The 26,332-nt window shown below is 43.4% G+C and overlaps 1 pseudogene; it reads right to left on the reverse strand.

The window, feature by feature from the left end:
• The window catches only part of LOC129830440 (membrane-associated guanylate kinase, WW and PDZ domain-containing protein 1-like), a 230,522-nt pseudogene that overhangs the window by 56,631 nt on the left and 147,559 nt on the right, over nucleotides 1-26,332 (reverse strand).

The following is a 26,332-nucleotide window of genomic DNA, read 5'->3' on the forward strand; positions in this document are numbered from 1 at the left end:
ACTGCTGTATCATCATAAAAACATTTCTGGCAAATTTTAGAGATGATTATGGCATGGCACATCTCTAATAATGCTGAAGTGTTGTATCATCATAAACAGTTTTCTGATAATGTTTATGGATGACTATGACATCATGGCACATCTCTAATAATGCTGAACTGTTGTATCATCATAAACCGTTTTCTGGGAATGTTTAGGGATGACTATCACATGACACATCTCTAATAATGCTGAAGTTTTGTATCATCATAAACGCATAAAACAGATTTCTGGCAATGTTTAGAGATGACTATGACATCATGGCACATCTCTAATAATGCTGAAGTGTTGTATCATCATAAACAGTTTTCTGATAATGTTTAGGGATGACTATGACATCATGGCACATCTCTAATAATGCTGAGGTGTTGTATCATCATAAACAGTTTTCTGGGAATGTTTAGAGATGACTATCACATGACACATCTCTAATAATGCTGAAGTGTTGTATCATCATAAACAGATTTCTGGGAATGTTTAGAGATGACTATCACATGACACATCTCTAATAATGCTGAAGTTTTGTATCATCATAAACAGTTTTCTGGGAATGTTTAGAGATGACTATTACATGACACATCTCTAATAATGCTGAAGTGTTGTATCATCATAAACAGTTCTCTGGCAATGTTTATGGATGACTATGACATCATGGCACATCTCTAATAATGCTGAGGTGTTGTATTATCATAAACAGTTCTCTGGCAATGTTTAGGGATGACCATGACATGGCATCTCTAATAATGCTAACGGCTCTTTTTGACAAGGTAAGACAGCTATCTTAGCAGTCGTTTTAATAGAGACGTTCAGTATCCAAACCAGAGTCTTCACTCAAATGAGACCAAGTGATAGAGGATGCTGGATGTATGGCTGTCGTCTGCATACCTTCACAACTGCTGGTTCTGAAAGTATTGATTTGACGCCATGATGCACATCTCTTGTATGTCTCTTGTGACATTGTGCTTTCAGTCATCTCACTCACTCTCAGAACAGATTGATGACTCACAGATCAAATCACATCTAATTGTATTGGTCACATGTGCCGAATACAACATGTGTAGACTTTACAGCCCATTCCCAACAATGCAGAGTTAAAAGCTAAGAAAATAGTTCATCAATAAAAAGGACATAGCAACACAATAAAAACAAGAATGAGGGTATACACAAGCAGTACCAGTACCGAGTCAATGTGGAGGGGTAAAAGTGACTAGGCAATCAGGATATATAATAAACAGAGTAGCAGCAGCACATGTGAAGTGTGAAAATGTGTCTGTGTGAATGTGGTGTGAATATTCATTTTTGTGTGTGTGTGTGTGTTTAGTCTGTTTGACCGTACAGTTGAAGTCCGGAAGTTTACATACACGTTAGCCAAATACATTCCAAATCTGTTTGTTTTTTACAATTCCTGACATGTAATCATAGTAAAACTTCCCTTTCTTAGGTCAGTTAGGATCACCACTTTATTTTAATAATATGAAATGTCAGAATAATAGTAGAGAGAATTATTTATTTAAGCTTTTATTTCTTTCATCATATTCCCAGTGGGTCAGAAGTTTACATACACTCAATTAGTATTTGGTAGCATTGCCTTTAAATTGTTTAACTTGGGTCAAACATTTCGGGTAGCTTTCCACAAGCTTCCCACAATAAGTTGGGTTAATTTTGTCCTATTCCTCCTGACAGAGCTGGTGTAACTGAGTCAGGTTTGTAGGCCTCCTTGCTTGCACACACTTTTTCAGTTCTGCCCACAAATTTTCTATAGGATTGAGGTCAGGGCTTTGTGATGGCCACTCCAATACCTTGACTTTGTTGTCCTTAAGCCATTTTGCCACAACTTTGGAAGTATGCTTGGCGTCATTGTCCATTTGGAAGACCCATTTGCGACCAAGCTTTAACTTCCTGACTGATGTCTTGAGATGTTGCTTCAATATATCCACATAATTTTCCTACCTCATGATGCCATCTATTTTGTGAAGTGGACAAGTCCCTCATGCAGCAAAGCACTCCCACAACATGATGCTGCCACCCCCGTGATTCACGGTTGGGATGGTGTTCTTCGGCTTGCAAGCGTCCCCCTTTTTCCTCCAAACATAATGGTCATTTTGGCCAAACAGTTACATTTTTTTCAGACCAGAAGAAATTTCTCCAAAAAGTACCAGCTTTGTCCCCATGTGCAGTTGCAAACCGTAGTCTGGGATTTTTATAGCGGTTTTGGAGCAGTGGCTTCTTTCTTGCTGAGCGGCCTCTCAGGTTATGTCGATACAGGACTCGTTTTACTGTGGATATTGTTACTTTTGTACCTGTTTCCTCCAGCATCTTCACAAGGTCCTTTGCTGTTGTTCTGGGATTGATTTTCACTTTCGCACGAAGGTACGTTCATCTCTAGGAGACAGAACGCGTCTCCTTCCTGAGCGGTATGACAGCTGCGTGGTCCCATGGTGTTTATACCTGCATGCTATTGTTTTTACAGATGAACATGGTACCTTCAGGCTTTTGGAAATTGCTCCTAAGGATGAACCAGACTTGTGGAGGTCTACAATTTTTGGGGGCTGATTGGCTGATTTCTTTTGATTTTCCCATGATGTCAAGCAAAGAGGCACTGCGTTTGAAGGTAGGCCTTGCAATACATCCACAGGTACACCTCCAATTGACTCAAATGATGTAAATTAGCCAATCAGAAGCTTCTAAAGCCTTTACATAATTTCCTGGAATTTTCCAAGCTGTTTAAAGGCACAGTCAACTTAGTGAATGTAAACTTCTGACCCACTGGAATTGTGATGCAGTGAATTCTTGTTATGATCGTCTGTAAAATAAATGGACCAAGGCGCAGTGTGCTCTGAGTTCCATATCTTTTATTTTGTGAAACTTGAAAACAAAACAAGAAACCAACATCGACCGTGCAGTACTGAGGTGCCACATGCACTGACTCAAAACACGATCCCACAAAAAAACTGTGGGGAAATGGATGCCTATATTTGATCCCCAATCAGAGGCAACGATAAACAGCTGCCTCTGATTGGGAACCATACCAGGCCAACATAGACATATAACAACCTAGATAACCCACCCTAGTCACACCCTGACCTAACCAACATAGAGAATAAAAGGCTCTCTATGGTCTAGGGCGTGACAACTCTAAGTTAAATAATCTGTCTGTTAACAGTTGTTGGAAAAATGACTTGTGTCATGCACAAAGTAGATGTCCTAACCGACTTGCCAAAACTATAGTTTCTTAACAAGAAATTTGTGGATTGGTTTAAAAACAGTTTTAATGCCTCCAACCTAGGTGTATGTAAACTTCCGACTTGTGTTGGAGTGTCACTGTAATAAATGTGAGTGTTTGGGTGTCACGCCCTGGCCTTAGTTATCTTTGTTTTCTTTATTATTTTAGTTAGGTCAGGGTGTGACATGGGGGATGTATGTGTTTTGTATTGTCTAGGGGTTTTGTATGTTTATGGGGCAGTGTCTAGTCTAGGTGTATGTATGTCTATGGTTGCCTAGATTGGTCCTCAATTAGAGACAGCTGTCTATCGTTGTCTCTGATTGGGAACCATATTTAGGCAGCCATATTCATTAGGTAGTTCGTTGATGATTGTCTATGTTGTAGTGTTTGTGCCAGCACTATTTGTATATAGCGTCACGTTCTTTCGTTCGTTTGTTTGTTTTGTTAGTTTGTATAGTGTTCTTCGTTTCGCTTAATTAAAAGAAGATGTATTGTTATCACGCTGCGCCTTGGTCCTCCTCTCTTCCACCATATAACGATCGTGACATTGGGTAGATTTTAGTGAGTGTGCATATAGCCATTGCAAGGGAGTCAGTGCAAAAACAATTAAGATAAATAAATAAACAAATAAATAATAAAGGGGGTCAATGTAAATTGTCCGGGAGGCCTTTTGATTGGGCTTGGGGGTAGAAGCTGTTCAGGTGCCTTTTGGTCACAGACGTGGCACTCCGGTACCGCTTGCTGGGCAGTAGCAGAGAGAACAGTCTATGACTTGGGTGGCTGGAGTCTTTGACAATTTTTAGAGCCTTTCTCTGACACCGCCTGGTACAGAGGTCCTGATAGGCAGGGAGTTCGTTCCCAGTGATGTACTGGGACATGCGCACTACCCTCTGTAGCGCCTTGCGGTTGGATGCCTAACAGTTGCCATACCAAGCGATGATGCAGCCAGTCAAGATGCTCTCAATAGTGCAGCTGTAGAACTTTTTGAGTATCTGAGGTCTCATGCCAAATTTTTGCAGCCTCCTGAGGGGGCTGTCACCTTTTCACGACTTTGTTACTCCACATTGGAGTACTTTTTCTCTCTAGGAACCAGCTTTCTGCTGATGTACATGATGGGGTGCTCCTCCCCATCGTGTATCTGGAACAGAACGGCGCCTAGTCCCGTATCACACTCATCCGTCTGGACCACCATCGGCACCTGAAAATCGGGCGTTACAATGGGTGGATGGGAGCACAGCGCTTCCTTCAGACGGCTGAACGCCGTTTCTGTCTCGTTCGTCCATTTCAATGTTTTTGGGAGGAGGGCCCTGGTCAGATCGGTGAAGGGGGAAGCTATAGCCGCAAAGTTGGGGATAAATCGGCTATAGCATCCTGCCAGTCCCAGGAAGGACTTTACCTGTGTCTTGTTGCGTGGAACGTGCCCACGCACCAAGATGGATTTCCCACTTCCTGATTTCCCACTTCCTGGTTGGATTTTTCCTCAGGCTTTTGCCTGCCATATGAGTTCTGTTATACTCACAGACATCATTCAAACAGTTTTAGAAACTTAGGAGTGTTTTCTATCCAAGTATAATAATAATATGCATATCCTAGCATTAGGGCCTGAGTAGCAGGCAGTTAACTGTGGTCACCTTATGCTTCCTCCACCATACTTTACAGTTGGGATAAGGTTTTGATGTTGGTGTGCTGTGCCTTTTTTTCTCCACACAGTGTTGTGTGTTCCTTCCAAACAACTCAACTGTAGTTTCATCTGTCCACAGACTATTTTGCCAGTAGCGCTGTGGAACATCCAGGTTCACTTTTGCTAACTTCAGCAATGTTTCGTGTTTTACGTATCGTAGACTCATCAGAGATGTTAACATGTTCCAGAGATTTCTGTAAGTCTTTAGTTGGCACTCTAGGATTCTTTTTAACTTTAATGTGCTGTTTTCTAAGGCTCCCCCCCAAAAAACTTCCCAATTAAATGTTGATTAAAAAATAGGCCAACGTGGCAGAAAGATATCATGATGATTTGTGTCACGGGGCATTGTTTAGCAAACTCTGCTATCACATGTAGCCTACACTGTACATTGTACAATACAAAAACACTGCTACCCAAACACAACGGTCTCTTGCTAGGTATTCAATTGAGTTAAAGGGCAACTACACCCTCCAATTTTCAAAAGTGGTCTCCTGATGTGGTTTTTAAGCATTGTTGTGGACTTAAAACATCAGATTTTTAAAAACAATTCTATAAAATAAAGTGTAATTTTAATAGTGATAACCTTAACAAATTAGGAAAACTCAGAAACCGGGAAAAATTTACCAAAAGATAAAACAGATTTTATACAACTTTAGTGACTATTGCTAACAATAACACCTTTTTTATGATTGTGCAAAGGTTAAAAGTGTTCCTCCAAACAATCAATGTAAATATGATATTGTCAAGTTCAAATGTAATTATTTGTGTATGAAGGGTAGGTCGTTATAGGCTATAGGCTACTTGCTCAGCCCGCAAATTAAGATAACATAATTCACTTTCCCAGTACAGTATTCTTTTTATTCAGGCCAGTATCTTTCAGTTGGCAATGGCCCGGTGTGCCACTGGCAAATTTACCTGAATGTCAAGCCCAGCAAAGCCATGCTAATTTTAAATATGGCTAGTCATTATTAGCCTGGTTCTGACACATTGTGTGACCAAATAATTTGCTGGTGCCATCAAGTGAAAAAGTTGGAAGCATCAGTGCCACCAGCGGAAAAAGTTAGTCTTGAACCCTGAGTAAGCAAGCCAGATTTTGGACCCTGTCATTGAGCCTTGTTGAGTCTCCTCCTCCTCCTATTCTCTCGTCACCTTATCCGCCTCCTCTACCTCCTTTCCTCTTCACTCTCCTCTCTAAACACATACACCTTGGACATTCCCCATCTTTGACTCCTCCCTCTTCTTCTCTTTCCTGACAACCCTATCCTCCTCCTTCCCCCTCCTCCCATCCTCTGGTCCTCTAAAGGTGTTGTTTGCTGTGGTTTATGAGGCATTATGAATCCTAATCACCAGAAAGGTCACTGCATCCTCCTCCTCTGACAGCCAGCCAGACAGCTGCAGCTCCCTCCTCACCGACATCATCAATCTGCTGCTCTGCTGACATGCTCATAGCCTCAAAGACAATCCAATCCTCCATAACAAAGGTAACACAAGCCCACAGTTTCTCAGTACCTCATCACCAGGAAACTGACCATGGACCTGACCTGGGTCTGGTGTAACGGTCACCTGCCTTCTACGCTAAGGGAGAGGCCAATAATGAAGCAGACATTTAACACAATGCAGCACTGTCATTTCAGCCCAGGCACACAAGGTCAACTCATTAGAAACCATAATTGATGCCGCCTGCATATCTCCACCCTCAGCTAATAGGGATCTAGGGCAGGGTTAGCAATTTCAGCAACTATTGGGGCTGAACCCACATAAGCGTCTTTTAACAAACTGTATGGATGGTGGTTGCTATTAACAGTTTGTCTCTTTCTCTTGCCTCGCAAAAAACGTAACAAATTATTTTAACACGGTAGTGTAAGAACGCTGTTGAGTAAGGTTTTAGAGTACATTCGTGGCCAAAAACTTTGAGAATGACACAAATATAAATTTTCACAAAGTCTGCGGCCTCAGTTGTATGATGGCAATTTGCATGTACTCCAGAATATTATGAAGAGTGCTCAGATAAATTGCAAAGTCCCTCTTTGCCATGCAAATTAACTGAATCCCCAAAAAACATTTCCACTGCATTTCAGCCCTGCCACAAAAGGACCAGCTGACCTCATCGTCAGTGATTCTCTCGTTAACACAGGTGTGAGTGTTTACGAGGACAAGGCGGGAGATCACTCTGTCATGCTGATTGAGTTCGAATAACAGACTGCAAGCTTCAAAAGGAGGGTGGTGCTTGGAATCATTGTTCTTCCTCTGTCAATCATGGTTACCTGCAAGGAAACACGTGCCGTCATCATTGCTTTGCACAAAAAGGGCTTCACAGGCAAGGATATTGCTGCCTGTAAGATTGCACCTAAATCAACCATTTATCAGATCATCAAGAACTTCAAGGAGAGCGGTTCAATTGTTGTGAAGAAGGCTTCAGGGCGCCCAAGAAAGTCCAGCAAGCGCCAGGACCGTCTCCTAAAGTTGATTCAGCTGCGGGATCGGGGCACCACCAGTATAGAGCTTGCTCAGGAATGGCAGCAGGCAGGTGTGAGTGCATCTGCACGCACAGTGAAGCAAAGACTTTTGGAGAATGGCCTGATGTCAAGAAGGGCAGCAAAGAAGCCACTTCTCTCCAGGAAAAACATCAGGGACAGACTGATATTCTGAAAAAGGTATAGGGATTGGACTGCTGAGGACTGGGGTAAAGTAATTTTCTCTGATGAATCCCCTTTTCGATTGTTTGGGGCATCCGGAAAAAAAGCTTATCCGGAGAAGACAAGGTGAGCGCTACCATCAGTCCTGTGTCATGCCAACAGTAAAGCATCCTGAGACCATTCATGTGTGGGGTTGCTTCTCAGCCAAGTGAGTGGGCTCACTCACAATTTTGCCTAAGAACACAGCCATTAATAAAGAATGGTACCAACACATTCTCCCAGAGCAACTTCTCCCAACCATTCAGGAACAGTTTGGTGATGAACAATGCCTTTTCCAGCATGATGGAGCACCTTGCCATAAGGAAAAGTGTTAACTAAGTGGCTTGGGGAACAAAATTTCGATATTTTGGGTCCATGGCCAGGAATCCCCCCAGATCTTAATCCCATTGAGAACTTGTGGTCAGTCCTCAAGAGGCGGGTGGACAAACAAAAACCCACAAATTCTGACAAACTCCAAGCATTGATTATGCAAGAAGGGGCTGCCATCAGTCAGGATGTGGCCCAGAAGTTAATTGACAGCATGCCAGGGCAGATTGCAGAGGTCTTGAAAAAGAAGGGTCAACACTGCAAATATTGACTCTTTGCATTGACTTCATGTAATTGTCAATAAAAGCCTTTGACATGTATGAAATGCTTGTAATTATACTTCAGTATCCCATGGTAACATCTGACAAAAATATCTAAAGACACTGATGCATCAAACTTTGTGAAAATTCATATTTGTGTCATTCTCAAAACTTTTGGCCACGACTGTGTACATGCACCTATAGGTTCAGCTTCATTCCTCTACCAAGGTTTTTGATCAGGCCTATTATGTTTAATCTCCAGTGGTTATTCATGTTGGCAAGATGGTCTGGGTTGTAGTGACAGAGGAAGGTCAATCATAGACATTAATGATGTGTGAAAACAGCTCTTCTGCTGCTAATGGCCTCGACTAGCTCTGCCTCCCATTCACTTATTCCTCTAATCAGAATCAATGGCTGTTCTCTCTTCTATGTATCGCTTTACCTATCCCTTCCTCTCCTTTCACCCCACCTTGCCCTGTGTTCCACTCTTTATCTCTTTTCCACTTTTTCTCTCTCTCTCATGGTACTTGAAAAACAAGACACTTTCCTCAGAGTAAGACAGCGTCTTTGACTGAGCCCTCTCACCATTAACACACCCAATAATTCCCGAAGCAACGCAAACACAGAGCCAGAGATGAAGACAGAGGGTGAGAAAGATTGCGTAAGAAGGAGATACAAAGTGAGAAAGAATATGTGAAGGATAAAGTGAGAGAAAAAAAAGTTTGAGAGCTAGAGACCAGTGAAAAAAGAATAAGTGAAATAGAAAAAGACGAGAGAGAGAAAGGCAGGAGGACCTGAAAGAACACACAGAGACTAGCGGCGTCTCAGCGGAGTCACTTCCCATCCATATTCATGACAGATAAGAGACCCTGACCTAACGCTCTCATCTTCTCTGTCTCTTCCTCCATCCTGCCCCTGCTCTCCACCCTACCACCCAATCCTGCCCTCACGCATCTGATCACCTACTCTCTTCAGCTCACACTCCTTCTCAAAGTTACACCCACTCCCTCCTTCATTCATCCACTTACTCACTCTTTCCCTTCATCTTAGCTATTCATGCTGCTAGCCAGACACTATGCCTTTTCTGGTGACACACAGCCATCCTTCCCCCTCACTTCTGTGCGGTTGACATATCAGGATGACCAGACACATCTCGATCCCATCTCTCCACCCCTTTTCTCCTTTGCCTCCCTCCTGTCCATGATCAGTGGACTACGTACCTCTCTGCACCAGCATGGTGACCTCGCTCCCTCTGGGACACTTGCTGAGCAGGTCCACCACCTGGTTGTGGCTCATGTTCTGGACATTCCTCTTGTTCACCTCCATCAGAATGTCTGACTCCTTCAGGCCCCTGCAGCGGGGGTAATCCACGATCTGCTTCACCCTCTGACCCCCTCCCGTCAGGCTGTCAGCGATGGTGAATCCAAAGCCCTTATCGCCTTTCTCCATGTGCACTGTGATCAGCTCTGGCTGCCCAGCGATGGATGATGCCAGGTTGACCACGTCGCTGGAGGAGTAGCCGTGAGAGCCGTTGGACACCACCTCTGCTGAGGGACTGTGGGCCCGCGGCTCCCTCATCCCGTTAACAGGCCCTCCGGTCTGACTGCCGTGGCTGGACGGAGAGTCGTGGCTCTCCTGGCCATTGACGATGATGGGCTCCTTGTCCAGGATGGCCACGGAGGTCACCAGGCTGGTGTTGGGGTCGTCAGGGTCAAAGGGCAGGGGGTAGCCGCGGCACAGGGCCAGGTCCACCATGGAGCCGATCGGGATGGACTGGAAAATCTTCACCACCTGGGCGTGGGTGTAGCCCAGAACGATGGTGTCGTTCACACTCACTATCACGTCACCTACAGGAGGGGACGGAGGGAGACGGAGAGGACAGTTAGTAATACAGTAACAGGATTACAAGCACATTAGTAACACAGTTAGTAGCACAGTAAGTAATACAAGTAATGTACTATGTAGGGTGCAAGTATCGTGACATACTGTATGGCCCCTATATGTTTAACTCTTAGCTTACACAATCACTTCAACCCCCATAGGAATGGGCCAAATGCTTTCTGTATAAATGGTGCAAAACTGTGCCCTCGGTGGGCCGAAGCGGTGTACTGCACCTGTCTCCATCTTCCCATCCACAGCAGCAGGACCGTCCAGGACTAAACTCTTGATCTGCAGGAACTCATCCGGCTCGTCGCCCCCAACTACGGTGAAGCCGAATCCGCGGCGGCTCTTCTTCAGTTTGGTGTTGATGAAAGTTCCCTTCAGCTCCGCTGGGTTCCGTGTGAAGAATGGCTTCCCTCCTAGAGAACACAGGGAAAGGAACATTATTTGGAACATGTAAATATCTCTGTCTGACTGTCTGCCTGACTGTCTGCCTGTATGGGTCAGTTAGTCATATAATACGTCACATTATTTGTCTACCTATGCCTTCAGAAAACAGTTATACCCCTTGACTTATTCCACATTTTGTTGTGTTACAGCCTGAATTCTAAATGGTTAAAAAAAAAAAAAAGTGTTTTTCCTCACCCATCTACACACACACAATACCCCATGACAAATTTTATGAAAATTAAATACGCAAGTATTCACACCCCTGAGTCAATACTTTGTAGAAGCACCTTTGGCAGTGATTACAACTGTGAGTCTTTCTGAGTGAGTATGTAAGAGCTTTCCACACCTAGAGTGCGCAACATTTTCCCATTATTGTTATCAAGATTCTTCAAGCTTGGTCAAATTGATTGTTGATCACAACCATTTTCAGGTCTTGCCATAGATTTCAAGTAAATTTAAGTCAAAACTGTAACTCGGCAATTCAGGAACATTCACTATCTTCTTGGTAAAAAACTCCAGTGTATATTTGGCCTTGTGTTTTAGGTTGTTGTCCTGCTGAAAGGTGAATTAATCTCCCAGTGTCTGGTGGTGTCACGTTCCTGACCTGTTTTCTGTTGTTTTGTATGTGTGTGATGGTCAGGGCGTGAGTTTTGGGTGGGCAGTCTATGTTTTCTGTTTCTATGTTGGTTTTGGGTTGCCTGGTATGGCTCTTAATTAGAGGCAGGTGTTTTGCGTTTTCCTCTAATTGAGAGTCATATTAAGGTAGGGTGTTCTCACTGTTTGTTTGTGGGTGATTGTCTCCTGTGTCCTTGTCGGTGTACCACACGGGACTGTAGCGTTTGTTCGGTATTTGTGTAGTCTGTTTTCCCTGTCCGTGAGTTTTTCGTGTTTTATGTAAGTACTCTCGTTCAGGTCTGTTTTGTTGTTTTGTAAAATATTCAAGTGTTCTTCGTGTGTTTAGTTTTGTCTTGTAAATAAAGTTTCATGATGTATTCACAACCCGCTGCACGTTGGTCAAATCCATGCTACTCCTCTTCTGATGAGGAGAAGGAGGAAGCGCGTTACAGGTGGAAAGGTTTTCCTTTAAGATTGTGCCTGTGCTTAGCTCTATTCCATTTATTTGTATCTTCAAAACTACCCCATTCCTTAACCATTACAAGCATACACATAACATGATTCAGAAAATATGGAGAGCGGTACTCAGTTTTGTGTTGCATTGAATTTGACCCAAACGTAACACTTTGTATTCAGGACAAAAAGTAATTTGCTTTGCCACATTTTTTGCAGTATTACTTTAGTGCCTTGATGCAAACAGGATGCATGTTTTGGAATATTTGTATTCTGTACAGGCTTCCTTGTTTTCATTAGTATTGTGTAGTAACTACAATGTTGTTGATCCATTCTCAGTTTAATGGCTGTGATAGGAGAAAACAATGTAACTGTTATAAAGGTCACACTTTGCCTCATGGTGAAATCCCTGAGTGATTCCCTTCCTCTTCGGCTAATCGAGTTAAGGATGCCTGTATTTTTGTAGTGACTGGGAGTATTGATACACCATCCATAGCCAAATTAATAACTTCACCATGCTCAAAGGGATATTTACTGTCTGCGTTTTGTATTTTTACCCATCTAGCAATAGGTTCCCTTCTTTGCAAGACACTGGAAAACCTCCCCGGTCTTTGTGGTTGAAACTGAAATTCACTGCTTGACTGAGGGACCTTACAGATAATTGTATGTGTGGGGTACAGAGATGAGATGGTCATTCAAAAAATCATGTTAAACCCTATTATTGCACACAGTGAGTCCATGCAACTTATTATGTGGCTTGTTAAGCACATTTTTTACTCCTGAACGTATTTAGGCTTGACATAAGAAAGGGGTTAAATGCTTATTGACTCAAGACATTCATTTCTTTCACTTGTTTCAGTTTCACTTTGACATTATTGGGGTACTGTGTCTAGGCCAGTGACCAAAAATCAAAAGGTAACCTTTTTTAAATTCAGGCTATAACACAACAAAATGTGGGAAAAGTCAAGGGGTTTGAACACTTTCTGAAGGCACTGTATGTCTGTCTATCCACCAACCTTAGCATCCATATACTGTATTTATTAAATTGATCACCATTTCTTTAATCAGTGAAAATAGTAAAGTGGTTGCCAGGAGAGAATGCTTAATATACATTTCCTAGTGATCCATCAATGATGAATGAGTCATAGCTAGTTGAAATACATAGAGCTTGTCACGCCCTGACCATAGAGAGCTGTTTATTCTCTATGGTGGTTGGGGCGTGACAATGACTAGGGTGGGTTATCTAGGGGAATTATAATTCTATATCGGCCTGATATGGTTCCCAATCAGAGGCAGCTGTTTATCGTTGTCTCTGATTGGGGATCATATTTAGGTAGCCATTTTCCCCATTGTGTTTGTGGGATCTTGTGTTTGTGTAGCTGCCTGCGGGCAGCCCAGAATGTCACGTTTCGTTTGTGCTTGTTTGTTTCGTTTGGTGAGTTTCGATTTATTAAAATATGTGGAACTCTACGCACGCTGCGCCTTGGTCCATTCATTAGGACGAACGTGACAGAGCTTTACAGAACGTGTGGGCTGATAGACAGGTTAATGACATTATATGGTAACCCTTGATCATGAGGGTCGCCTGGTCTGTGCCTGGTCATGCATGTGTGGGCACTGGAAGTGTACATTAAGGGTATATACTGTATGATTGCGAGTCAGACGTCTGTTGTAGACAAGATCCTGGTATTGAGCGTGTGTGTTGCACGGTATACTGAAAATGTGTTACTTTTTCGACACTAGAACTGTTACTTTCGGTACTTCTATCAAATGTGTCTCACGTTGTCTACTGATGGAGAGATGATCAAGTCTGTCTATCAGCGCAGCCGATGTCTCCTTACAACGCGAGCGCACCGTGTCCGCTCCGCTTACTCATTGCTACACTCTTAGAAAAAAAAAGGTGATATCTAGAACCTAAAAGGGTTCTTCGGCTATCCCCATAGGAGAACCCTTTGAAGAACCCTTTTTGGATCCAGGTATAATCCTTTAGGTGTAACCCCACTCACGTTTGGCCCCTCCCGGAGCAGGGGGCAGCGGGGGCGGGACCTGCGGGTCGCGGTACGTCTCTAGGTGGTTATTGGCATAGTTGGCCAGGGGAGCACCAGCTGAGGAGTGCTCCTCTATCCACTCTGTACAGAGAGAGACACAGAGGGACTGTGAAATCGCACACACACACACACACAGATGCATGCAAGAACACACACGCACGCAGACGCACGATACATAAAATACAAACATAGGTACACACACACACACATAAGCATCACATTCATGCATTTGCTCACTCAAACTTGCTCTACACAGTTAGTACATATACAATATACATCCAAAATCATCAAATTCCCAAAATGCCTTGACAGACTAACAAATGATTCATAAGAACTGGCAAGTAGACGTTTATTCTAACCTAGTAAATTATAAAATGAGAGAGACATTTATTTGTAAGATGTTTTAACATTACATGCCATTTCATCATAACATTGTGTCTCAGTGGTCCCAACACTTAGCAAGCATGATTTCAGCAGCAGTTAGGGATAAGCATGATATCAGCAGCAGTTAGGGTTAGAGTTAAGCATGATATCAGCACCAGTTAGGGTTAGGGATAAGCATGATATCAGCAGCAGTTAGGGTTAGAGTTAAGCATGATATCAGCAGCAGTTAGGGTTAGGGATAAGCATGATATCAGCAGCAGTTAGGGTTAGAGTTAAACATGATATCAGCAGCAGTTAGGGTTAGAGTTAAGCATGATATCAGCAGCAATTATGGATAAGCATGATGTCAGCAGCAGTTAGGGTTAGGGATAAGCATGATATCAGCACCAGTCAGGGTTAAGCATGATATGAGCAGCTATTAGGGATAAGCATGATATCAGCAGCAGTTAGGTTAGGGATAAGCATAATATCAGCAGCAGTTAGGAATACGCATGATATCAGCAGCAGTTAGGGATAAGCATGATATCAGCAGCAGTTAGGGATAAGCATGATATCAGCAGCAGTTAGGGATAAGCATGATATCAGCAGCAGTTAGGGATAAGCATGATATCAGCAGCAGTTAGTGATAAGCATGATATCAGCAGCAGTTAGGGATAAGCATGATATCAGCAGCAGTTAGGGTTAGGGATAAGCATGATGTCAGCAGCATTTAGGGTTAAACATGATATCAGCAGCAGTTATGGTTAGGGATACGCATGATATCAGCAGCAGTTAGGGATAAGCATGATATCAGCAGCAGTTAGAGTTTAGTATGATATCAGCAGCAGTTAGGGTTAGAGTTAAGCATGATATCAGAAGCAGTTGGGGATAAGCATGATGTCAGCAGCAGTTAGGGTTAGGGATAAGCATGATATCAGCAGCAGTTAGGGATAAGCATGATATCATCAGCAGTTAGGGATAAGCATGATATCAGCAGCAGTTAGGGATAAGCATGATATCAGCAGCAGTTAGGGTTAGAGATAAGCATGATATCAGCAGCAGTTATGGTTAGAGTTAAGCATGATATCAGCAGCAGTTAGGGTTAGGGATACACATGATATCAGCAGCAGTTAGGGATAAGCATGATATCAGCAGCAGTTAGAGTTTAGTATGATATCAGCAGCAGTTAGGGTTAGAGTTAAGCATAATATCAGCAGCAGTTAGGGATAAGCATGATGTCAGCAGCAGTTAGGGATAAGCATGATATCAGCAGCAGTTAGGGTTAGGGTTAAGCATGATATCAGCACCAGTTAGGGTTAAGCATGATATCAGCAGAAGTTAGGGTTAGAGTTAAGCATGATATCAGCAGCAGATAGGTTAGGGATAAGCATAATATCAGCAGCAGTTAGGGTTAGGAATAAGCATGATATAAGCAGTAGTTAGGGATAAGCATGATATCAGCAGCAGCTAGGGATAAGCATGATATCAGCAGCAGTTAGGATTAGGGATAAGCATGATATCAGCAGCAGTTAGGGTTAGAGTTAAGCATGATATCAGCAGCAGTTATGGTTAGGGATAAGCATGATATCAGCAGCAGTTAGGGTTAGGGATAAGCATGATATCAGCAGCAGTTAGGGATAAGCATGATATCAACCGCAGTTAGGGTTAGGGTTAAGCATGATATCAGCAGCAGGTAGGGATAAGCATGATATCAGCAGCAGTTAGAGTTAGGGATAAGCATGATATCAGCAGCAGTTAGGGTTCAGCATGATATCAGCAGTAGTTAGGGTTAGAGTTAAGCATGATATCAGCAGCAGTTAAGGTAGGGATAAGCATGATATTAGCAGCAGTTAGCGTTAGGGATAAGCATGATATCAGCAGCAGTTAGGTTAGGGTTAAGCATGATATCAGCAGCAGTTAGGGTTAGAGTTAAGCATGATATCAGCAGCAGTTAGGGTTAGGGTTAAGCATGATGTCAGCAGCAGTTAGGGTTAGGGTTAAGCATGACATCATTAGCAGTTAGGGTTAGGGTTAAGCATGATATCATTAGCAGTTAGGTTAGGGTTAAGCGTGATATCAGCAGCAGTTAGGGATAAGCATGATATTAGCAGCAGTTAGGGATAAGCATGATATTAGCAGCAGTTAGGGATAAGCATGATATTAGCAGCAGTTAGGGATACGCATGATATTAGCAGCAGTTAGGGTAGGGATAAGCATGATATCAGCAGCAGTTAGGGTTAGGGATAAGTATGATATCAGCAGCAGTTAGGGATAAGCATGATATCAGCAGCAGTTAGGTTAGGGTTAAGCATGATATCAGCAGCAGTTAGGGTTAGGGTTAAGCATGATATCAGCAGCAGTTAGGGTAGGGATAAGCATGACATCAGCAGCAGTTAGGTTAGGGATAAGCATGATATCAGCAGCAGTTACGTTAGGGATAAGCGTGATATCAGCAGCAGTTAGGGATAAGCATGATATCAGCAGCAGTTAGAGTTAAGCATGATATCAGCAGCAGTTAGGTTAGGGATAAGCATGATATCAGCAGCAGTTAGGGTTAAGCATGATATCAGCAGCAGTTAGGGTTAAGCATGATATCAGCAGCAGTTAGAGTTAAGCATGATATCAGCAGCAGTTAGGTTAGGGATAAGCATGATATCAGCAGCAGTTAGGTTAGGGATAAGCGTGATATCAGCAGCAGTTAGGTTAGGGATAAGCGTGATATCAGCAGCAGTTAGGGTTACGAATCTTATGATATCAGCAGCAGTTAGGGTTAGAGTTAATTGTATAACATGATGTTATAAGACTGTCATCTGATTAAGTTGTTCAAAGGTTAGTGATTAATTTTATCTCTATTTGTGGGTTTTGTGAAAGCTACCTTTGCGGTGGAAAAATGGCGTTGTGTTTTTGGATATTGTGGTGAGCTAACATAAATATATATTGTGTTTTCGCTGTAAAACACTTTAAAAAATCGGAAATATTGGCTGGATTCACAAGATGTTTATCTTTCATTTGCTGTACAACATGTATTTTTCATAAATGTTTTATGATGAGTATTTATGTATTTCACGTTGCTCTCTGTAATTATTCTGGCTGTTTTGGTGCTATTTGTGACGGTGGCTGCAATGTAAAACTACGATGTATACCTATAAATATGCAAATTTGTGTTTATCTTTTATTTTCTGTATTGTACTTGTGATTTCATGAAATTATATTATATGATATCCCTGTGGCGCTAGGCTAGGCTATGCTAGTCAGCTTTTTTGATGAGGATGATCCCGGATCCGGGATGGGGGGACTGTAGTTAAGCATGATATCAGCAGCAGTTAGGGTTAGGGATAAGCATGATATCAGCAGCAGTTAGGGTTAGGGTTAAGCATGATATCAGCAGCAGTTAGGGTTAGGGATAAGCATGATATGAGCAGCAGTTGGGGTTAGGGATAAGCATGATATCAGCAGCAGTTAGGGTTAGGGATAAGCATGATATGAGCAGCAGTTGGTGTTAGGGATAAGCATGATATCAGCAGCAGTTAGGGTTAGGGATAAGCATGATATGAGCAGCAGTTGGGGTTAGGGATAAGCATGATATCAGCAGCAGTTAGGGTTAGGGATAAGCATGATATGAGCAGCAGTTGGGGTTAGGGATAAGCATGATATCAGCAGCAGTTGGGGTTAGGGATAAGCATGATATCAGCAGCAGTTAGGGTTAGGGATAAGCATGATATCAGCAGCAGTTTGCACATACAGTAGATGGCAGCGTCGACAGCTCCAAGCCTCTGATGACAAATAAACAAATGCTACAGTACATGCCTTGAAAGGATGATAATGATGCTTTAAACAAACTAATAAGTACCCAAACACAGACTGGACAGGACAACATGGATGGGGTCAGTTCCATTTCAAATCCTGGAGAATTCATTGAAATTCCAATTCTGAGGAACTGTAATTTGACATGCATTTTTAATGGCAACTTTTCAATATGAACTGGGATCGAATGATTGAATTCAAATGGAATAGACCCCAACCCTGCAGGACAAGACATGCGACAAGACGTGACGAAACACAGACACGACGAGACAGTGAGACATGAAGAAAGAAAGAAATGGTGCCTTGCCAGGGCAGGAAACGAACCTCGAATGTACCGCTCACCTTCAGGAGGCTGCGGCTGCTGCTGCTCCAGCTGCATCCTGCGCCTAGCCTCCACTATGGGGTTCTCATACTGGGTCTTCCTGTTGATGTGACTGGTGGGAGGGGGGAGAAGAGAGAGAGCGAGACAGAGAGAGAGAGAGAGAAAGAAAGAGATTCATTGTCACCATGATAAATGGCGGTACACAGTGTTTGACATCCTCTGGCTTAAATCCCTCCACCTCAGTGATAACCGCATAGTACTACACACTGGCCACACAAAATGGAGTCCAGTTTCAGTTAAATCTACATAGATTCAAACCCATTATAATACATTGAATTTAGAAAAGGTCTGACAGCTAGCCATTGAAAGTCAGAGTGTGTGGTCAAATCGGAGAGAAAAACGCTAGTTCATCTGAAATGACGCAGTTTACAGTAAACTATATGAAAATGCTGATGCATAACAATCAAATGTATTCAGTCTTATTCATTATTGTGGGATAAATGAGAGGAATGTGAAAAGAGATAGCTATGAACCGTCAGGTGTCAGTGAGGTGTTAAACTTACTCTACGTAGTACACCCCATACACTGGGTCATCTATCTTCTCCCATCCTGCAGGCAGTTCTGAAACAGAGAAGGAACAGCCATGTTACATCACTGTAATGACACATTCACTACAGATGCTGGTGTTGTAAGAGAGGTCAGAATAGAGTAGTGTGCTGTGATGATTCTCAAATGAGCCCAGTGGTCAGTTGAGTATTTATACGGGGTAGTGTTCTCATTCAGGAAGTTCTTCGAGGGTGACGCTGTCCCGTTATTCTTATTCAAGGTCTCTCAGGTGAATATACTGTATGTTTACCTGACTCTTCGCTTTATTATTCACACTCTTTCATTTTTCTATGCATCATCAGTGGGCCACGGTGCAGGCATTTAATGATCGAGTCAAAACGACTCACTCTACCTCATTGAGCAAGGCACACACGGGCTATAGACACAGCCAGCTGTCAGGGGAGTCTCTGAACTAAATTACAGACTGCAGAGATTGACTGTTGCCTCCTTCTAGATGTACTATTCATACGTTCAGGTCCAGCCCACTCACAATGGCTCCAGATGGGTCATGTATATGTCTGTCTTTAGAACAGAACCAGGTTGTTTCCTATACATTGAGTCAACTGCTACAAACAGTTGATAGACGTACACAATTCCATGTCTCACACAAGTTAGACAGAGAGGGCCTACTCCAGTCTCCTTTTTTAGCTCATGTATCATCTGATTTACTTAACAAAAGGCACATCTCAATAGGTTGCCCAGCCAGTCCAGGTATCCTCATGACATGGCACAAGAAGGGGGTGGGTTCCTCTTTTGTTCTCTATTGATCCTCTATTGTTCCTAGAGCAATAGGGAGGCCAATGACATCACGAATCCCCCATCAGACCAACTCCTTGAATGACCTACTCCTTGAAGTTTACAGTTGTGTCTAAAAAAAAATATTGTTTTACCCTTTAGTGTGTGTACTTTACTGTATTTACACTTGGGATGTCGCTTTTCAACCGTAAAAGTAAAACAAGCTGTAAGTCTTCTTAAAACTAACACACTCCTATTAAAGCGATAGCATCTCCTTTTCCTCCACACTGTGTTTGATTTCGTACAAAGACATTAGCGTGGGATGCTGCCAACTCCCATAAACACTTTTGGAGCGCGCTGGAGTTCACAATCGATAATCAGACTTCCTGCTTCTGATGTACCAGAAATAATAGGAGCCCATAGGCCCGACACTCAGAGCCCTGAAAGAGTCAGAGATTTCATTCCCTTTCAAGAGCATGTCTGTTTCTGCCAAATAGTCTACAAAGTGGCCTGTGAATCAGCAGCGCTATTTCCCAGTCTGTGGAGCTGAACCTGAGATGTCCAACCAAACACATTCCTAATGTGTTCTGTTGCGTTAAAGGAAATCACTCCTGCCACTCACTCAGTAGTTCGAAGCAAGCAGTACATCACATTTGAGCTAAAATCTAAGATGATTGTGAAAATCTAAAATGATTAGTAGCATATAGTATACAAAAAGACAGATTGAGACACCAATATACAGCCAATAGCAAATGCAATGACATAAACAACGAGAGAGAGAGAAAGAGAGCAAATAAAGGTGCATACCTAGTTCATTGTCTGGTTCCTCAGTATGTACCCCTTCTTCTCCAAGGTGATGACATGGAATGACAAAGAACGGGATGGAATGATAAAGAAAGGGAAATAAAGAGAGGGAGTAAAGTAATATTACAGAGAAAGACAAGTAGGTAGAGAAATAGAGATCTTTAAGTCACAAATTAGCATTTACAAAAAAATGTATGTGCCATAGTCCATCAAATCAATGTCATATTGAAACTAAGATATGATAGACGACAGCAAAATAGCCGCATGGTGGTGGGATTTCTGATATTGGTTTTTCTGAATTTGAGTACCAATTTCTGTGTTCTCAAGATTCACACGCCAACATCTTATCATTACTTGTTTGTTCTTAAACAAAATGTATGTCACATTGTTACATAGGATATTTGTTTAACTACAATTTAACAGTGGCGTAACAAACAAATCTTTAAACAAGCTATTAGACAATTCGTTACATGGAAAGCCAATCTCAAAGTAATGACAGGACCAGTGAAAACTGCTCGCCACTTTAGAGATTCAAATCACTTTATTGGCCAATTGCACAGGTCCAACCCAAATTTGACTACCTCTCTGAAAGGGGTCGGGACCTAAAAAACAAAAATGAGTTTACCTCTGGATTGTTTAGCCAGACACACCGGTAGGATTGTCAAACTTTTGCCTGCCGACAGTACTTAGCGTCTCTGAACAGAGTGTCGGCAGTCAATCTCTTTTGTGTTCACACAGCAAAGGCCTTTAAGTTGTCAACCACTCAGCCTTGTCCAAATACTCCAAACCAGGAGGTGGCAGTAGCGTTGTTTGTCTGTGTGTGTTGCTTAGTTTACGGTCTAGATTCCAATGTTAGCTAGCTAGCTAGCTGTGCTAATGTAATTTTTTTGTAGAAAGCCCTTGATGATACTAGCCAGATGGCCACAGCTAGATAACTAACTAGCAAGATGACGTAGAAACAATTTAATTCACTCTCCTTAATCCCATAATGCCAGTTCCAGCCCATAGCCATATGTTTAGCTAGCTAGATTACGTTAGCATATTCACTAGCCAGTGCTACATAGCTAGCTAGCTAAGAACAGTGCACTAACTTTGCAGCTAACACAGGCAGCTGATTATGGAAACGAATCCATTGTGATTGAATTATATGTCAATACTTGCTAGAACAAAAGTGGTACCTGCTGCGTGCCGACCCGGTAGCAACGAACCTGCTCTTTCTACTTATAGAATCGTAATGCTTGCCAGTGGCCAACAACTTGACTTTGAGCCAATCAGAGAGCACAAATCCCCATTTGGGGGAGTCAACAGTAGTGCCAACAAAAAGGAAAAAAAGAGGGCCTTTTCTCCATACATTCACGGTTAAATGTTATGAACCCAGAAGCTTTGTCCAAAGAGCCACGACGGAGTTTTGGTGCCTACAAAAAAGACGCCACTACTATTTCTATCTAGAGAAAAACACTTAATCATATTTATACCTGTGACTAAGAGTTCAGTAGCACCATCTACTGATAGCATCAACAAGGTGCAAGATTAGGTGGTAAACAATACGGCACAGAAATGAGTGAAACACAGCCGCAGCGCACTCACGCAGACACACACACGCAGACACACACACACACACACACGCAGACACACACACACACACACGCAGACACACACACACACACGCAGACACACACACACACACACGCAGACACACACACACACACACACACACACACACACACACACACACACACACACACACACACACACACGGCCTGGCTTACCATCATCCTCACACTCTTCCAGAGGTTTCAGAGGCTTCTCAAGACAGCGGGGGTCGATCCACGATGTGGTCTTTGTGTTGTGGCTGAGGAAACAACAACACACACACAGAGAGCTGTTAAAGACCGGCTCTGAAGTCAAGGGGATGAGCACAGAAAAGCAAACCAAAGCCCAATGATCTCATCAGCACATGGATGTGAGGGGTTAATGTCTATAGGTTTGTCGCTAAAACAAGCAAGTGAAATCAAAGAGAGATCAGTTCGACAATAAAACAGACTTCTCCCCCATTGAGAAACACAGAGAAGAGGGTCGGGAAGGAGACCTGTTCGTGTTGACGTATCGTCGAGAATAGGCGGCTGGTGCCTCAACATCACCACACAAGCTCTCCTTTCAATTCTCTCGACGTTGCTAGTCCAATAATATAAGCAGACCAACATGCAGGTGATGAATGCACCCAGCCATTTCCCAGCTAGGCAGGCAGGCAGCCCCAGCTCTGTGTGTTGGTCTGAGGACAGAGGGCCGGGCCGCATGGCAGTGGTCACGTGATCTGACCTGCCTGTGATCTCTAAGGAGATCAGTCTATGGAGGATTAACGGCCTGGAGAGAACTGAGCAATGGCAGGCCTGTCTGGGGGAGAGGAGGAGGGAGAGTACTGGGATACAGGACAGAGAGGCTTGTAATAGTATAGTAGTATGCATAGTATAGGGAGTAAACAGTATAGAGTACTGTTTGGGTATTTAGTCCATTAAGTAGACCTCTCTGTTCTTGGTGTCAGCAGGGTAGTTACTGTACATAGGGTATTGGGTGAATATGTACACTATGATGCAAGCTATTGTGGGTTGTAGGACGAAGTGTATAGGGTATATAATACACACTTTGTAAAGTACACTTTCTGTATAGGCTAAGGGTGGGTGGGGTGTAGGGTATAAGATATATTATAAATACTCTATAAAGTAGACTTCTCCATTCTCGGTGTAGGCCATCTCCCAGTTGTCTGGCAGGGGTCCCAGGGGGTCTTCAGGAGAGGCTTGGGGCTGGGCGTGTGTCTGCTGCCCGTTGTCCGAGGTGGAGGCGGCCACGTTGTTCAGACCATAGGACGGAGCATTCTCGCGCGCAGGATATGGCCGGAGAACGCTGCCGCAGCTCTCGTCCTGGTCGCTAGGGTTACCTGTGCACAACAAGGGAGAGGGGAAGAGACTACGCACTAAGGATCCTGGGTATGTAAAGGAGCACAACACGAGAGAAAAAAACAGAGAGGGGAGGTTTATGTTTCATGCAGCAATCGGAATGTGTGAATCTACGGGTGGAATGATAAGACACTTTATGCGAAGACTACTGTGTGCATTATATCAATGCATACTACAAAACATCTTTCCCTCTTTAACTTCTTTCTCTCCCTCCCTATCGCCCTCTTTCTGTAAACCCCCTGCCTGCTGGTCCAAAAGGAATGGGGCCCAATGACTATAACGCAAACGCGGTCAGCTTCCATTTCTCTAAACCCCAACTCCTAGTTCCCCCCTTCCCTCCCTGGCCTCCCTCGCTCCTCCCTCACATCCGTGAGCCGTTCAGGGGTGATCAAACGCTAATTCACCACACTTCCAGGATGGCAGGACACACAGAGAGGGCCATAGATTCATACCGTCCGCCCACCCGACCAGGAAAAAGCCCCTCCATCTAGGAACTGACTGAATGTCTCACACACTCTCCAGGATGGAACAGACTTCAAAGAGAGGGAGACGGACAGAGAGAGACAGAGAGAAAAACACTCATCCGTGGCCATCAGCTAGCTTTCTTTCTGGGCTAACACATTCACACAGGTTCTGATAAGCAATATTTCAAACTTAGTTAGACATCAGAAATTTGGCCTAAAAAAGAACACAAAGTGTTATAGTCATCACCTTAAATAGGTGGGAAATATTAACACTCCATTAACAGATAGATTAGTGCATTAGACGAAGACACAAATGAGTGGAAAAGAGAAGAAGGAGTAGAATAGAGGGAGAGAAAGAAGAGAGGGAGTGAGAAAGAGGGAGCAAGAGAAATTGAGTGACGGAGGAGATCGAGGCCCTATGAATTCTGCTTGTACTGTGTTTCTCCCCTCCTCACAGGCAGATGGCAGTGTTAAGACTCTCAACAAAGAGAAATCAGATTCACAAAGGCATGATGCAACCTCCAGACACCCAGCAATACAGAGCAGAGGAAAGCACAAACACAGGCACACTCTCTCACATGCTCTTTCGCACGTGTAGACATACTAGCACTCATAGAAACACACATGCACAAACACACACACACCACAGTGAACACCAGCCTGGCTTGGTAGTGTTAGTCTGTATCTCACTGTCTGACTGCATGTACGATGACTCACCTGTAAAACTGTTGTTCATTTCCGTGGCCTGGTCGTCATCCTCGTAGTCAGCAGGCACTACTCGGGCGTTTTGCATGTCATTGTAGGACTTGGTGTGCTTGGGAGTGGACTGCTGGGAGCCTGGGGGGCCGTTGAGGAGCACAGCATCTCTGAAAATCACTGTCCCAACCACGGGCTGCCTCGGCGGCTTGGGGGTCCCATAATAGTTACCTAGGCAACAAGAGGGACATTAGCATGCCTGAGAGAGAGGAGGGAGGAAGAGAGAGGGAGGGAGGGGAGGGAGAGGAACAGAGATAAAGAGGGGGGCAAGAAAAAGATGCAGAGGAGAAAAAAAGGAAGGGAAAGAGAGACAGAGGACAGAGATAGCAGGAAGGAGATCTATACAATCTCAAAATCTTACGCAGGGGAAAAAGAGACAATGCCAGAGCACAATGTATCCTGAAATTGTGGAAATAAGCAGCTGCTGGAAAAGCAGGCTTTTCCCCCAAGCCAATGGTGTTATAGACTGAGAGGGGAGAGCTGTATTGTCTGGGAGCAGGGAGCATACACACATAATACAATGGACCGGCTCAGAAGGGAAGAGAATCTTTACCTCGTTAAAGTATACATTCAAATGACTGGCTTACATTGGTCAGTGCCAGATCTGTGACTAAGATTTATTTCCCACAATGCAATCAAAGAGATAGCAACACATGTTCATAACAGAATACAATTTGTATGTCATCATCTACAACTGATAAGCTGTATATCCTGTATTAATTTTTTTAAAGTCTATCCACAATTCTCTGGGAAAGTGACAATTTTGGATATGAGAATGGAACTCTTTATCTCAATGCCACTGCATGTCATGTCACTGACACACTGTACAGTAGGTCTGCTTCATATTTGTATTTGGAAGGCAATAGGCTCCTGTGGACAGGTATTTGACATTGTCTGCGGGGCAGAGAGAAAGGTGTCAAACACACAGTAGTACAGGTGCCAAGCAGATTAACGCTGTTACACACACACCACCCACAACCAACAGGTGGATTGTAGTTTCTGTCAGGACAGAAGACTTATCACTGCGGTGCACTGTACTAATCTAGGTGAGGAGAATCTGGTGAACTAGTGAAAGATCATATTCTCCACTCCTACAGTCTACCATCATCATCACCACCACCACCATAACCAACATCATCATCACAACCACCACCATAACCAACATCACCATCCTCACCTTCATACGTCCCTATTTCCAATAGTGCTCCGCACTGCTCAAGATTTAGGAAGTCCTCTATGGACATAAAGTTGTAATCAAGCCCAGGGACCTCACCGTCTCGAGGGGGGCGTGTCGTACCTGTGGAAAGAGGAAACCAAGGTTATTAATCAGCATTACGACCAACCAGCTTGACCGAAAACGAGGGAGCAGTTTGGTTGGTGGTTAACTCAATGGCAATTACATTTGCCAAAACATACGGCTCCATTAACAAACACAAACGTTATTGCCTCACTGTGGGCAGAAACCAAGATATGAGAATGAGGAAGGAGCAAGTAATATATAGGAAGTATTCAAACACAGCTAGGTCCATTAATCATAGGACTGAGAGAGAACCACTCAGAAGAACAGGTCCCCACAAACAGGAAGTGTGGGAGCTGAATGCAGGCCGGCTCACCCATTAGGCAGGATTAGGCAGCCGCTTATGGCGGCAGATTGGCGAAGGCGGCATTTTCCGAGCTTAGTTGACCAAGACGCACCTCCAAGAACACATAATTCTTCCCTAAAAAACTTTTAAAAAATATCTCAACCAGTGGCAGTCATTTGGGCTTTATAGGTGAGCGCTGATGCCGCCCTGAGATAAGCAGTGCCCACTTTGTCAAAGTCAGGGGCGTAAAACATTTTGCTTGTCCATTCCCAGCGCATCTTGGTGCTGT

This window comes from Salvelinus fontinalis, chromosome 31 (assembly GCF_029448725.1).
Source record: "Salvelinus fontinalis isolate EN_2023a chromosome 31, ASM2944872v1, whole genome shotgun sequence".
In the NCBI taxonomy this organism is placed as follows: domain Eukaryota; kingdom Metazoa; phylum Chordata; class Actinopteri; order Salmoniformes; family Salmonidae; genus Salvelinus; species Salvelinus fontinalis.